The sequence below is a fragment of the Dipodomys ordii genome, unplaced genomic scaffold (genome assembly GCF_000151885.1).
Source record: "Dipodomys ordii isolate 6190 unplaced genomic scaffold, Dord_2.0 Scaffold84, whole genome shotgun sequence".
In the NCBI taxonomy this organism is placed as follows: Eukaryota; Metazoa; Chordata; class Mammalia; order Rodentia; family Heteromyidae; genus Dipodomys; species Dipodomys ordii.
Window position 1 is genome coordinate 3,247,271 of NW_012267300.1, and position 11,413 is coordinate 3,258,683.

The following is an 11,413-nucleotide window of genomic DNA, read 5'->3' on the forward strand; positions in this document are numbered from 1 at the left end:
CAAAATTGGGAACACTTTGAAATGTCCTGTGCCTACCTCTCCCAGTTCACCCAGGAAAGAGCTCCTGTCCCACTTGATCAATGCAAGCATGTGTTCATCTGAAAAATTGTCCTTTTCATCAAGTTCAACCCTTCTTCCTTTATTATTTCAACTTGTTTCTCTTGGCCTGAGAAAGGTAGAATCCCTATAAATCATATCTTGACTGACATCTCTACTACTCTTCTCCTGGTCTTCCTTGATAGGTAAATATATTCCATAAACTCTGGTGGAATTAGTCAATTAAAACTGCCAACACATTTAACTTCTGTGTAGCATATGTTCAATTGCTGGTAACATTGATAACATATTTTATTTGGGGAAACTAGTCTAATCATTTCTACTGGAGGAAGAGGAAAGGCTATTGAGTTGGTCCACAGCATCTTATGTATTACCTCAGGATACATCAGATCCTGTACTACCTCTGACTTTCTTTTAGTGACTATCTCCAGCTTCCTGAGTGGTTTTGAAGTCTGATGAAGAGATTCATAAAGAAGCATCTTATAAAAAATATCCTTTCCATATGCTTCATCATGGCTGAGTCATAAAGAAGCAATGGAGCTTTCACAATACAGAATTATCAAGTAATTCCTCCTCTCTTCTTTTCACAGTCATGTAACTTCTATGCTATCTATCAACAAATAGAAAGCTAGAATTCATAGGTCAGACAAAGTAATCTATCATAGTATCATCCTATCATACTTTCTGCTTCCTTGTATAAAATTGTAAAGAAATGTTTTTCTTCCCTTATATTGTGTGTGTGTGTGTGTGTGTGTGTGTGTGTCTGTGTGTCTGTGTGTCTGTGTGTCTGTGTGTCTTTGTGTGTGTGTCTGTGTGTGTATACCAGTACTGGGGTTGGAACTCAAGACCTTGTGCTCTTACTTTCCTTTTTGCTCAAGGCTGACACTTCACTACTTGAACCACAGCTCTACTTCTGGTTCTTTGTTGCCTAGTTGGAGATAAGAGTCTTTCAAATTTATTTTTCCTGGCTGTCTTTGAACTGTGATCTTCAGATCTCAGTCTCTTGAATAGCTAAGATAACAGGCTTGATCCACTAACACTTGGCCATTCAACTCAAAATGTTTTATCTCAAGGAAAAAAAACCGATTGCATAGTTTATATAAACAAAACATACTTTCAGCTATTGAGAGTAGCCTGAGCCTACCAAAACTCCTTAAAGGATGGAAGCAACTCAATCATTTCCTTTTTCATCCTGTTAGTTTACTCTATCTACCATCTTCTGCACTGTATAAACCTGCCAACTGGTTTCTCTGTAGCCACTACTTTCTTCCCTCTCTCCTTCCTCTCCCTCCTCCTTCTCCTCTCCCTCTTCCTCCTCTTTCTCCCTGGAGATCAAACTAAGGACTTTGAGTTTGTGCTCTACCTTTCAGGTAACATTCCCAGACATTTTGCTTATGGGTTGCTCTTAAAATTAAATCTCATTGAAAACTTGGTTGGCTAGCCTTGAACCATGTCTTCACCACACAAGTGCCTGGCTTGCCTTCCAAATTTTGCCTCTGTCCTTCATTGTTAGATATAAGAATGAGACTGCTCAAGATGCACCAGGTTTTAGGCATATCATTACTGACACAATGAATTCCTGCATTGCCATGGAATAATTCTTTAGATCCAGCCTAAAATAGAATTGGCCTTTTCTTTCCTGTTTCTTTGTCAACAGCTATTTTTTGCTGTTTTCATTACTTCTTAATTGTTCAAACTTCCTATCTTCATTTTTCTTGTTAAGGACCGATTTTACAAATGAGTTCATTATCTCTACCATTTTAGACTCATCATTAATTTCATGCTCCTCATTTATTAGTGGACCTATTTTCTCTGTGGTGCTTCCTTTGCACTGCGGTATTTGTAAAATGCCCTTATTTTCTTTGAGTCTCATTTACTATCTTTATAATATTATTATTATGCCATTGGTATCTTTCCTATGTTTAATTGATGTATGTCTCTTTTTATTCCAAATAGCAAGTGTTCCTCCACTGACTTTAATATAAGGTGTTTAAAGACATTTGTGTTTACATTTCATATTTGCACACCTCATTCTTCAAACACATTTTAAATCTGCTCTAGTCTACTTAAAATATCAACAGAATAAGCACTGGCAGAAAGAATTGAGACAATTCTTCATCTTATAAATGCATTGCTGTATACAATAAATTTCTTTATCCTTAATTAGTGAAGAGATTCATGATAGTTTTATCTGCTAGTCTGATAACAGAGCATTATTCAACAATGTCCTTGGCCAGAACACAGGCAAAGAAAGCAAGGAAATAGAATTGCAGTTGCTAAACTCATGTGCATTGGGGGAAAGAATGTGTAGAGCAGCAATTATGAGTCTTCATCAACATCTAGATGACCTGCTTCTACACCATGACAACTCCTAAATGATATAAAGCAGAGAGGTTGTTCTTTCTCTCTCTTAGAGTCTCTTCCTCCTTTTTTTGACCCTCACTTTGCTTTTTTAAAAATATTGACATGGGAGCTGAGAAAGGAAAAGCCATGTATTTGCATGTAGAGTACTTTGCTAGAATATATGCAGAAAAAATACTGTAATCCATGATTCCTACCGTGAGACAACAGAGCATCGGATTAGGAAACAGGAGGCCTGGGGTTTTATTGCAGGTTTTCTATTATTTCCCTCTTGGCAATTGAGCTTTCTCATTTGTAAAATGTGGGAGTCGAATTGGATAATAGTTAACATTCCTGATATCTCTTAAGTGTTCTATATAATTCTTAAAATTGGGAAACTATTGAGTCATCCACTAGGAGGTTTATTTATGTATTCTCGTTATTAGGCCCTTATTAAATACCTCTGTCTCCTACTTGGAAGTCTAAAAGAACCCACTCATTCCATATACCACCCATGGCAGAAGCAAGGCCTGCATATAAGCCTGTGCTTGGAGCTCCTATTCATTTTGCCTAATCTCTAAGCTGAGCTCACATTTCAGCCCTCTAGAGTTGATGCTCATTAGAACTTTCTGTTGCATGTGGCTTCAGAGCTTTACTCAGATGAACCAGGTCACGTCTTTAACTCTAATTATAACCTGCTATCTGGGAAAGAACTTTCTGGCAGAGATGAAGATCTAAACAATTCAATCTCAACCAGTCCAAACAAACTAGTCATTTTCCCTCATTGACCTACTTCAGGTTTGAAAAGTACATCAGAATTATTTATTATATAGTTTTTCATTTGGGAATTTTTTTTTCTCTGAGTCAGAGCTTTGCCATTTGTATATACTGCTAACCTAATTTTATCAAAGCTGCGATGAAAATCAAATGAAGTCATTTCAGTGAAATTCCTTTGTTAAATACTTTACACATCCCCATTTGCAAGTATCTTAACTCATTGCTTTCCTGGAACTGTGTCTTGTTCTTGTTACATGTTTCTTATGATTTGAGTATGAAGTATCTCCCCAAAAGGTTCATATGCTGTGAAGGCTTGGCTCCAAGTGAGTGGCACTATTAAGAGGTGATTGCATCAAAATCAATCAATAATCATCAATAGATTAACCCTCTGTAATTGTAGGAAGTGGGTCCCTGATGACAGGGGGTATATCTTTGAAGGGTGTATCTTGTCATTGGTCTTTTGTTTACTCTGCTTTCTGGCTTCCAGAATGTGAGCAGCTCTGACCTCTGGTGCCTTTTGCACCATGATCTTCAGCAGAGTCAGCCAGCTATGGACTTAAACCACTGAAACCATGAGTCCAAATCAATATAGCCTTCTTCAAATTGTTTCTTTTTCAGGTCATTTGTCATAACAACAAAAACTAACACAAGGTTCTTACACCTTAAACATGTAAAGAATTACTCTTACACTAATCCCACTCCATGAAACTATTCATTTTTTTTAATCTGATAAATGTCTATTCAGCCTTCAAGCCCCAGCTCAAAGATGATCTCTTATATATGAAGTCTTTCTACTTCTCCCAGTCAGAGAAAGTCATGATCTGCTCCATTCCTCCTTTAAGCTGCACTTATATGCCTATTGTGTTTTGCAGGTCTTATCACATTTCATCTTGAGGCAACAATAACAAGAGATAGGATCATTATTATGTCCTTTGTTTTTGTGGGAAATTAAGGGCAAATGACTTGCTGGAGATCTGCCAGTTAGAAAGGATCTGGATCTATCCCAGAACTCATGTATTAGTCTTCTCACTCTAACTTAAAACTTTCCAGTGCATCCTTACAAAATGATTGGTGGAATCCCCTTGGTCAGTTGGAACTAAGAGACATGACTTTGCAGTTAGACAGAACTTTCTTTTTATCTTATCCCAGTTGTTTGGGGTTTGTCTGGCCTCTAGGTTTTAAGTTATCTGCATAGTAATGCTTTAGTCTGTAAATATTTAAACATTGAGATGTTTCTCCATGTAATGACAAACAGCTACCACATCTAAAACAGCTTATTGTGTTTCTTCCAGTCTTGTCTTATTCACAAAGACTGGTTTATCAAGAAAAATCAAGACTACTACCAATTTCTCAGATCAGTAGATAGTAAATCTCAATCACATTGATTAGAAAACTCAGTTTTTTATAGGAAATATACTCTAGAGGAAAATACTGGTGAAAGGTGTGATTGATAAACTCATAGTAATGTTAGGAAACTCCTAGCTTTACGTATGGTCTTTTAAATTGTATGCACTTACAAGAATTTAGTGAGCTTAAGTGTTCACATTGATGATTACAAAATTTTTATTTATCAAAAAAAATATACTTCTTAACCCTATGACATTAAAAGAAAAAGAATACATATATATTTGAGAAATATGTCTAGTAAAAATTGAAACAGAAACAAATGTCAATTTCATTACAGAATTGACAAGAATATTCCATTCTTCAAGTATTATCAGTATCAAAGTTTTACTATAATTTTAGATATGAAGTCTAATCAAAGATAAGGAGTATGTTCCTTACCAAAAATTTCAAATATGCTTTTCAAAGCTCTTAGGCCATGACTTTTAGAGAAAGTTCTTTGGCCAAACACTATTTGCTTACAGCATGTCACATAGAATCTTTAAACAACTGTCACTAAAACTCCATTTTCTTGTCAAACTGAAATGGCATTATTTCTATAGTTGAACATTTCTTGATATGTAAAAACATACAAGAAGCTTCAGAAACCTCTTAATATATACAAAGCATAGTTTGAGAAATGAAGAGGGCTTCCTGGAATCAAGATAGCTATGTTTACTGGATCTAATTGCTCTTTAGACACGAGCAATTTAGGCAGAGAGGCAGTTTTTGGATATTTTTGTTTTAAATTGTATCATCCATTACTTAAATGCATTCTTTTTAACCCAGCAAGAAATAGCAGAGCTCAGAATTTATAACAGAAATTCTCCCAGAGTCAGAAAAGTGATGATTCTGATCATTGTTTCTGAAAAGGTATTAACATGCTTACACATGTCTGTCCTTTCTCTATTTCCCCCAAATTCCCAAACACAGTATGAATATTTTATAGTGATGTTTAGTAATGAGCACCAAATCCAACCTTAAAATGACTCCTCTTTTAATTAGCACATTAGTCACTCAGTAAAAATTGAGTAGGATGAATTATTCAAATATAATTCAGCAGAGGTTCAGGAGCAAATCTAAGAGATGGAGAGAAAAAAAAGAAGCAAGGCAGCATGGTTGTTTTTCTATTCACAGAAGGTTAAAGAGGGACTCTGCAAAGTTAAGGAGTAGGATTCACAAGAGCCATTTGTTAATAGAAGAAGATTTAGAAAGAGTTTGAGGCTGCCAATATCAGAGGATGACCTTGAATCCCTGATAAACTCCAAGTAGAGAAGAATGCATGTCGATGAAGTGATGCTTCTTTATCTTATGCTTTCATAGCTTAAATTAATGCCCAAAGAGTACTCCTGTGTACATCTTGGGACAAACGCTCACTATGCATTTACTTGGTGCCTAAAATACTTTCGAATTGCAAAGAAGCATTATGTTGAAGTTTTCTTGTCTCGGGATTATTCTGTAATTTAGAATGGAGAAATAGTCCCATTAGCAGTTTGTACCAGGAAGGGAGACTCAGAGAGAGAAAGGGGGAAAAGGGGAGTGGGAATGGAGAGAGAAGGAGGGAGAAAGAGAAGGGAGAAGAAGTGAGGAAGAGAGAGGGGGAGAGAGCGGGAAGGGGAGGGAGAGTAGGAGGGAGACAGAGAGAAAAAAGGGGGGAGAAAAAGAGAGGGAAGGAGAGGGAAATGAAGAAGAAGAGGGAAAGGGAGAGGAAGAGAGGAGGAGGGAAAGGGAGAGAGAGAGAGGGAGAGGGAGAGAGAGGGCATCATTCTTGATGAACTAAAGAAGAGGAAAAAACAACTGGTCAAAGGAAGAAACAGAAAAAATCAAGAGAAAGTAGAATTCAGTTAAGTCTGTACCTTTGATAATTGGAAACAAAAATGACAAAATACTGCAAAGGCCAATGTCCATGAAAACAAGCAAAGAAAATAAAATCCCCACAAAGATTTAGAATTCCTCATAAATTCTTCAAAAGCATGGACAATTAACAAAATGTGAATCTTTCCAAATAGATCCCAACCTCATGGATTTTGGTGACAGCAATAATAATAATAACAATAACAACAACACTGTTAAGCAGAAGGTGGCCATGAAAATCAGTCTGACTCTCAAGGTAATTTATCTATAAAAGACATTTACTCCAACTATTTGAGGGTTTTTTCATTGCTATTCTCTTTCCATTTCGTGTTGCTTTAGTCAGAGAAAAACACTTGAAGTGAAGAATCCTGCTGTGTTGTACTTTTTTCATGCTGAGTGAGCCATTTCCCTGGACTCAGTGGGAACTAGTTTGACTTTAGTCTATTGTATACCCTTAAGGAGAAATCTTCAAGCCAACATCAGTCTCTTCACTGACCATATTGAGGAAGGGGGTTGTTTTATGATCACCTCAGCTGGACACAGAACATCTGGGAATCAATTGAAGTCCAGGAGGCATTACCTACTGGAAAAATCCGCATCAGAGCCCTACAACTGATCTGGATTCAACTCATTCCTATAAATCAATGCTCATTTATTTATCTGCATACTTTATCTGCCCATCAGACCTAAATTTAATCAGGTTCAAGCAACATGTACCTATTTGTATTGTTTGACTTAAATATTCTGGGCTTCCATTAAGTTGTTATTATTTATTTATTTGTGGGTGGCTTAAAACTCAGGTCCTTGGGACTGCCTTAACTTTTCCATTGAGTCACAGCTCCATCTGCAGCTTATTTTGGGTGGTTAATTGGCGATAATAGTCTCCCACAAATTCCTGCCTGAGCTGGCTATGAACCATGATGCTCCAAACTCAAACTCATAAGTAGTTAGAATTTCAGGCTCCTAACACTCAGCTTCAAAACATTATTCTTTGATGCCAGAAGCACCTTACTTTGAAAGAATCCAATTCATTAGATCCAATATGAGGAAAAGCAGAATGCCACTATGAGCAAAGATCCCCTTTTTCCATGCCACAGACTACAAGATTTATATTTATATTTATAGACAGCTGTAGTCCATGGTGACTTTCCAGCAATTAGTTAATTGTGCTATGAGTTCATAATTTCTTTGTTTTATTCAAACTGACTTGTGATAATATATTTGTTGTTATTGTTATCAAAAAAGAAAAATTGGATAAAGTTAAATAATAAAGGTTTTGTTTCTTTCTTAAGAAAAATGAAAGCTGAAGATTGTTTTATAATTTCCAGAGGTAACTGAAGTTAATGTTTCTGATAGTTACTCCTTTCACACTTCTATTTCTTGACACACTCAAAAAAGTTATGACCTCCTAAACATATGAAGATTTTAACCTTATAATCCCACTTGTTACCTTATTTATAATTAAATGTATCATTACAGTTTCATTATCAAGTTATATCAAATTTATGGACCTATATTGATAATAATTCTAGTGTTTTTGCTGTGCTTGGGTTAAATATAATTGCAGAATAAAAATAGATTTGTCAGTTGGTTATTATGTAAATCCCACTTTAAACTGTTTTATTGTATTATTTTCATTATAGAAAAACTCTTATGTTTTAGGACTGAACTGATAACAGGAATACAATTCTGTCATTGTTTTCTGTTCAAATGTTTTGTGTGTCAAGGTCCAGTGGATTCCCTGCTTGTTTCCTTTCTATTCTAATCACATTTGTTGCCATTGCTTTCTTGTATAACATATCACCTCATTTGCTTATTCTACTCTTTAATGCTTTAGGCTGTTGCCTTGAGCAGTCATAGAATTTATTGGTCCATGTATGTCCAAAAATGTCTTCATTTTGTCGTTACATTTGATTGAGGAATTAATTTTAGCTAAAGTTCTATTGCCTTTAGCTTGTTCTTTTAATTCTTTCCAATATCATTGCTTCTCAGGTTACTTAGCAAAGTTTAGGCAGCTCTAAGGAAACAGAACATGGGATTGTATTTCTGGTTGAAGGAGGGAGACGTGAAGGGGATGTTCAGGCCTGTAATCAGAGCTAATTAGAAGGCTGAGATCTGAGGAGTGTGGTTCAAAGCAAGTTCAGGCAGAAAGTCTAGGAGATTCTTAGTTCTATTAACAATCAAAAAGCTGGAAGTGTAGGTGTGGCTCAAGTGATAGAGTGCCAGTCTTCAGCAAAAAAGGTGAGGGAGAGAGCCTGAGTGCAAGCCCCAGTACCCACACACAAAATAAAATAAAATACAAACATCTAAAATGAGAGCTAGCACTGCAGATACCCAGCTATTGAGCACCGTGTAAGCAATATAGTCAATGTTGCATCATGAATAAATGAACACAGTTGCATTCCAACAAACTTTATTTGTACAATGAAAATTGAATTTCATATAATTTTAATATGATATACAGTTTCTGAAAATTTTTTAAATTGAAAAACTATTTTCATTTTCATCCCATATAAAAACAGACAACAGGTTGAAGGGAGCCTGTATGCTAATTTTGCTGCTCTGCTATTACCTGAATACAAAAAGTGAGATGTTTATCTTATACCCCATGACACTTTTTAAATGCACTTAGGAATCAAATGTCTAAGTAAGTTTTAATTTTTTTTCCTTCATACTTGGAAGACTCTGTTTCATTGTTTTCTAGAGTCCAGGATTACTAAGGCAGAGTTTGGTGGTGCCATAATCTTCATCTTTTACAAAGAAAACTATACATAGTCACTCGATCATTTTAGCATTTCTTCTATCTCTCTGAATTCTGAAATTTCCCCAGAATCTATATCAATGTGGACCTTTAGAGCTTTGTTGTTGTTGCTTATTGTTGTTTTTCCCTTGTGATCTTGGCAGTTTTGCTCAATCTGAAACCATTTATTATTTTTTCAGCTCAAGGAAATTATTTTCCATTTATGTGACATAATTTTTTTATCTTGTTTTTTTCCTACAAAAATTTCTATTAAAATGATATTACATTCCTTGTATTTCATAATTTTATTTATTTTCTGAGTCATTGTCTCTTATGCATTATTCTGGGAAATTTCCTCAATTTAATTATTTAATTATTTTATTGAGTCATTGAATTAGAAAACCTAGGATTATGTTGTTATTTTATAGAAATTATTCATCCTCATAGCATTGGTGTTGCCTTGAGTTTTAGAAGCTTTTACAGGAGATGAAGGTCATCCACCCATTTGTCAATAGTGTACTTGCAAAGATTTCTGTCTACAGTCATCATCAATCCACTGTCTTTTTTCATATGTGTCTAGAATTGTACTTTATCTGTAATTCTTTTGTATTCATTTATCTCATTCTTCTCTCTTGCCATCCCTGGAGCTGTATAATTTATTTCTATTTGCAATTCTTGTTTGTGTCATTTCCTTCTTAAGGAGGAAAATAGTAACAGACTTTAACCTATAATCCTAAGCAGGTAAAGATGAGGACAGAGTAAGAGTGGATGAGACTATAAAAGAAAGATAAAGGAACTATTTGGATTTCTGATATACTTTATTTGGAATAAAATAAAGAAAAGAGGGAAGCCAAACATTTCATTTTTTATTTTTTATACATTTTTTTATTGTAAAAATACTGTATAGAAGGGTTACAGTTATATGAACAAGGTAATGAGTATATTTCCTATCAAGCATTGTTACCTTCTCCTTTGTCAAACATTTAAAAATACATTGAGGAGGCCAGAAATGATAATACCATTTGTAGGACACAGCCTGTCAAAGCAGTCCGGAGTAATAAGAGCAAAGCTGATGTTTTACAATCCCAGATTTCAAAACATACTATAAAGATAAACCAACCTCAATATCATGGGATCAACATAAAAGTCAGATTCAGAGACCAATAGAACAGAGACCCCAGAAGTAAATCTACATATCTATAGACTAGTGATATTCTACAAAGATTCCCAAAATGTACATTAAACAAAGGACAGCCTCTTCAATAGTAATGCATGCCGAAAAGATGTCCCTATTTTTCAACTCAAAGTGGATCAAGAAACTGGATGTTGCGGTACACACTTGTCAACCCAGCTACACTGAAACTGAGGCAAGTTCCTGGCCAGTTTATGTAAACTAAAATTAAAAAGAACTAGGAATGTTAGCTTAGTGGAAGAATGGTTGCCTAAACCTGAATCTACTAGAAGGAAAGATGGGTGAAATAAGAGTAACACATAATTTACCAGATACAATTCTGGAAGCTCAAGAAACAGAAGTGAAAATTAACTAAATACGTTACATTAAATTAGAAAACATCCAAAAAAATGGTAGAAACAATCAACAGAGTGCAAAGACAACCTACAGAGTAGGACAAAAGTATTAATCAGACAGAGGTTTCATATCCACAAGACTAACAACAACAAAACAAAAACAAAAGAATAAACAACAAAAGCCAAATGACCTATTTAAAAATGGATAATGAAGATACTTTTCAAAGGAATAAATACAAATAGCCAACAGAATAAAGAGAACCATGACTCCAAACTTGAATCGTAAACCATAGTGTTTATCACATAGCTAATAAATGGCAGAAACATGATCACAAAGAAAAAGAAATTATCGGGGCTGGGAAGGTGGCTCAGTGGTAGAGTGCTTGCCTTGCATGCCTGAGGCCCTGGGTTCGATTCCTCAACACCACATAAGCAAAAAGAAAAAAGCCGGAAGTGGCGCTGTGGCTCAAGGGGTAGAGCGCTAGCCTTGAGCTGAAGAGCTGAGGGACAGCGCCCAGGGCCAGAGTTCAGGCCCCACGACCGGACCCAAAAAAAGAAAGAAAGAAAAAGAAATTATCTTCTATAATTGGGTGGAACATGCTTTCATCAGAAAGAATGATACTGCCCCATTTGTAAGGAAATGGAAGGATTTGGAAACCAAAGAAACATAGGTCCCATGGTCTCCCTTATCTGTAATAATAGTATACATCTAGGATAATCTTAGCAGATGAACAG